This window comes from Myotis davidii, unplaced genomic scaffold, assembly GCF_000327345.1.
Source record: "Myotis davidii unplaced genomic scaffold, ASM32734v1 scaffold1395, whole genome shotgun sequence".
In the NCBI taxonomy this organism is placed as follows: Eukaryota; Metazoa; Chordata; class Mammalia; order Chiroptera; family Vespertilionidae; genus Myotis; species Myotis davidii.
The window spans coordinates 965675-971236 of NW_006288604.1; positions in this window are offsets into that span (position 1 = coordinate 965675).

The following is a 5562-nucleotide window of genomic DNA, read 5'->3' on the forward strand; positions in this document are numbered from 1 at the left end:
CATTTCTGTGCAGCTGGGCATCTGCAGGATGTGACGGCCGCTGACCTCCGTCCCAGGCTCTGCACTCACTGTGCGAGGCCCCGCCGGTCGCACAGCTCCGCAGCCTGAATCTCATGCTTCCTGGGAGCTCTTCTTCCTTCTCTTAGAAACACAAACGCTCTCGCTCCTGTCGCTTTGTCTGCGGCCTCCTTCCTGACAGAGCAAGCCCTGCGGACCCGCGGGGTGGCGCCAGCAGGGGGAAAGCACCGTTTCTACAAAGCACGCGATTCCAAACCTGTGACCCCAGCACGACCAGCTCCACGTTCCAGGGCCCAGCGGGTGGCCCTGCTCCCCAGGGCTGCAGCCGGAGCCCTCGCCCAATCGCTGGGTTTACATGGCAACATTGTCTCACTGGGTCCATATGGGACATTGCCTCACTGGGTCCATATGGGACACTGCCTCACTGGGTCCATATGGGACATTGTCTCACTGGGTCCATATGGGACACTGTCTCAGTGGGTCCATATGGGACATTGTCTTATTGGGTCCATATGGGACATTGTCTCACTGGGTCCATATGGAACATTGTCTTATTGGGTCCATATGGGACATTGTCTCAGTGGGTCCATATGGAACATTGTCTTATTGGGTCCATATGGGACATTGTCTCAGTGGGTCCATATGGAACATTGTCTTATTGGGTCCATATGGGACATTGTCTCAGTGGGTCCATATGGAACATTGTCTTATTGGGTCCATATGGGACATTGTCTCAGTGGGTCCATATGGAACATTGTCTTATTGGGTCCATATGGGACATTGTCTCAGTGGGTCCATATGGAACATTGTCTTATTGGGTCCATATGGGACATTGTCTCAGTGGGTCCATATGGAACATTGTCTTATTGGGTCCATATGGGACATTGTCTCAGTGGGTCCATATGGAACATTGTCTTATTGGGTCCATATGGGACATTGTCTCAGTGGGTCCATATGGAACATTGTCTTATTGGGTCCATATGGGACATTGTCTCAGTGGGTCCATATGGAACATTGTCTTATTGGGTCCATATGGGACATTGTCTCAGTGGGTCCATATGGAACATTGTCTTATTGGGTCCATATGGGACATTGTCTCAGTGGGTCCATATGGAACATTGTCTTATTGGGTCCATATGGGACATTGTCTCAGTGGGTCCATATGGAACATTGTCTTATTGGGTCCATATGGGACATTGTCTCAGTGGGTCCATATGGAACATTGTCTTATTGGGTCCATATGGGACATTGTCTCAGTGGGTCCATATGGAACATTGTCTTATTGGGTCCATATGGGACATTGTCTCAGTGGGTCCATATGGAACATTGTCTTATTGGGTCCATATGGGACATTGTCTCAGTGGGTCCATATGGAACATTGTCTTATTGGGTCCATATGGGACATTGTCTCAGTGGGTCCATATGGAACATTGTCTTATTGGGTCCATATGGGACATTGTCTCAGTGGGTCCATATGGAACATTGTCTTATTGGGTCCATATGGGACATTGTCTCAGTGGGTCCATATGGAACATTGTCTTATTGGGTCCATATGGGACATTGTCTCAGTGGGTCCATATGGAACATTGTCTTATTGGGTCCATATGGGACATTGTCTCAGTGGGTCCATATGGAACATTGTCTTATTGGGTCCATATGGGACATTGTCTCAGTGGGTCCATATGGAACATTGTCTTATTGGGTCCATATGGGACATTGTCTCAGTGGGTCCATATGGAACATTGTCTTATTGGGTCCATATGGGACATTGTCTCAGTGGGTCCATATGGAACATTGTCTTATTGGGTCCATATGGGACATTGTCTCAGTGGGTCCATATGGAACATTGTCTTATTGGGTCCATATGGGACATTGTCTCAGTGGGTCCATATGGAACATTGTCTTATTGGGTCCATATGGGACATTGTCTCAGTGGGTCCATATGGAACATTGTCTTATTGGGTCCATATGGGACATTGTCTCAGTGGGTCCATATGGAACATTGTCTTATTGGGTCCATATGGGACATTGTCTCAGTGGGTCCATATGGAACATTGTCTTATTGGGTCCATATGGGACATTGTCTCAGTGGGTCCATATGGAACATTGTCTTATTGGGTCCATATGGGACATTGTCTCAGTGGGTCCATATGGAACATTGTCTTATTGGGTCCATATGGGACATTGTCTCAGTGGGTCCATATGGAACATTGTCTTATTGGGTCCATATGGGACATTGTCTCAGTGGGTCCATATGGAACATTGTCTTATTGGGTCCATATGGGACATTGTCTCAGTGGGTCCATATGGAACATTGTCTTATTGGGTCCATATGGGACATTGTCTCAGTGGGTCCATATGGAACATTGTCTTATTGGGTCCATATGGGACATTGTCTCAGTGGGTCCATATGGAACATTGTCTTATTGGGTCCATATGGGACATTGTCTCAGTGGGTCCATATGGAACATTGTCTTATTGGGTCCATATGGGACATTGTCTCAGTGGGTCCATATGGAACATTGTCTTATTGGGTCCATATGGGACATTGTCTCAGTGGGTCCATATGGAACATTGTCTTATTGGGTCCATATGGGACATTGTCTCAGTGGGTCCATATGGGACATTGTCTTATTGGGTCTATATGGGACATTGTCTCAGTGGGTCCATATGGGACATTGTCTTATTGGGTCCATATGGGACATTGTCTCAGTGGGTCTATATGGGGACATTGTCTCAGTGGGTCTGCTCTCAGCCTGTGAGTGCCATGGGCTCGAAGAGGCGTCGTGGTCTCCTCGGGGGTGCGGGGGGTCGTGGGCTCCCCAGTGGGTCGTGGGCTCACCGACATCTTTGTTCGCTGCAGAAGAGGTGTCCTGAGATCTGGGAACGCCCACGGCCCTCCCTGACTGACTGTTCCATGCATCCAAGTGTCTCACCATCTGCCTTAGCGGCTGCCCTGCGCCTGCCGGCTGGGCCCAGAACTGCCAAGGGCAGCTGAGACGGATGCTCTTGGCTCATGGATGTTTGTGTGGTTTGCAGGAGGCAAGCGCCTAGTAAATGCCAAAGGCACTTCCTTTATTTCTTTGGGAGGAGAGAGCAGTTTGTGGATGATGTGGCTGAAATGTGCGCCTCTGCTGCCAGAGAAGCAGCTCCTCACGGAGAACTCAGTGCAGCAGCCCCGATCGATGCCCGGCAGAGGGGGACTCCCGGGGGCAGGGCGGAGTGCATGGGAGTTCTGAGCGGAGAGGTTTATGGAAATGCTGGCTCGGGTATCACCCCTGGGGCTTGGCTCTCTGCTGCCCCTGAGAGAAGCAGATGGTGAACATTTCAAACCCTGAGGCTCAGCACGGGAGCGGAGCTGGGCACCAGCCTTTCTTCTCAAGAAGCACGTCCAGCCCTGGCTGGTGTTCCTCAGTGGATAGAGCGTCAGCCTGAGGACCAAAGGGTCCCGGGTTCGAATCTGGTCAAGGGCACATGCCCAGGGTTGTGGGCTCGATCCCCAGTAGGGGGCGTGCAGGAGGCGGCCAATCCATGATTCTCTGTCATCATTGATGTTTCTATCTCTCTCTCCCTCTCCCTTCCTCTCTGAGATCAATAAGAAATATACTTAAAAATAAGTAAATAACTGCATGTGGCTTCTCCTGCAGGGGACGCTGGAGAGAAGGGCGACAAAGGCGCTCCCGGGCGGCCTGGGAGAGTGGGCCCCACAGGAGAGAAAGGTACCTTCTCGGCCCCTCAGACTCCGCACAGGGCGGCAGGGGGAGCTGGTGCACAGGGGCGAGTGTATGGTGTGTGTGCGTGCATTTGTGAATGTATATGCTTGAATATGTCGTTTGGATTGGTGTATGTATGTATTTGTGTATACTAGATATGTGTGTGTGTGTAGGCATGTGTGTATGTGTGTGTGCATGCATTTATGTGTAAAAAATGTATGTATAGCATGTGAATGTGTGTGAATGAGTGTATGAGCACACGAGAGTGTGTGTGTGAGTGCATGAGAGTGTATGAATGTGTGCGTGTGGTTGTAACTGTTTGTATGAATGAGTGCGTGAGAGTGTGTGTGTGAGTGCATGAGAGTGTGTAAATGTGTGTGTGAGTGCATGAGAGTGAGTGTGTGAGTGTGTGAGAGTATGAGAGTGAGTGAGTGTATGAGAGTGAGTGTGAGTGGGTGAGTGTGATGCTAACGGGAGGGACTTGGCGCCACCTGTGCATCACCGACTGATCTCGTTGCTTCCTGCAGGGGGCGTGGGTGACAAGGGGCAGAAGGGCAGTGTCGGCCGCCACGGGAAGATCGGTCCCATCGGCTCTAAAGGTACCTCCCTGCGCTGCCTCATGTCCCACCAGGCCCGCACCCACCCGCTGCTCTGAGGACAATCGCAGACCGTCCGGGCCGCCGGAGGTCATGCCTGTCCCTGTGCGCTGGGCACGTGACACATTCTACCCCCCGTGTGCGCCCGGGGGTCGGAGTCACTGCTGGCCGGGCCCCGTGGCAGGACGGTCTCTGGTGACGCGTCACGTGGAGGACACGTGTTCACTCGTGGCTCACGTCCCACCTCTGCCTTGCTTTTCCTTTTCAGGTGAAAAGGGGGATTTGGGCGACATGGGGCCCCCGGGCCCCAGTGGAGAACCAGGTACGGCAGGGCCCCGGGCTGATCAACTTGCATAAAAACGCGATTCTGACAGTAGCTCCTGACCCGGAGCGGCAGGCGGCGGGACACCGTCTCCCGCACCCGGACTCGCGCACGTCCTCCTGGGACTGCGGTCTGCTCTCCCCGGATCCCCCACAGTCTGCTCAGACACCCCGACCAGAACCACGTGTCCTCTCCCCACAGCCCGCTCGGGGTGCCCCGGGCCCCCCTTCCTCTGGCCACCAAGTTTCTGAGAAAAGCTCGTCTGCGCTTTCGGGGTCCTTTCTCCATTCCCATGTCCTTGCCCCCCTCCATGGCCCCTACCTCACGCCACGGCTCGCGACAGTTCCCGAGTCCACCCCTGGCCAGGCGCCCCCTTCACCCCAGGCCCTCTTCACCCCAGTACTCCCCCCTGCAACCTGGTTCCGCCACCACCATTGTTCTCAGACGCTCCAGCGCCTCCAGGGTCCCTGCCCTGAGCCAGGCCCCGCTGTCCTCTCGCCTGGGCCTCAAGGGCTGCGGAGTCTGTCCAGTAACATTTCTATTTTGGGACTGACTGTGGCTACTTCCTTCTTTTCTTTTTTAAAATGCATATTTTTATTGATTTCAGAGGGAGAGGGAGAGGTAGAGAGACAGAAACATCGATGAGAGAGAAACATGGACGGGCTGCCTCCTGCACACCCCCCACTGGAGATGGAGCCCGCCACCCGGGCCTGGGCCCTGACGGGGAATCGAACCCCGAGCTCCTGGTTCATAGGTCGATGCCCAGCCCCTGAGCTGAGAGTACCTGCACCGAGCATGCCCGCACCGAGTGTGCCCGCACTGAGTGTACCCACACCGAGTGTGCTGCACCAAGTGTGTCACAGAGAGCCAGTGCTCACTTTCCAGCCCTGCCCTCCCCCGCAGCTGCCGCCCG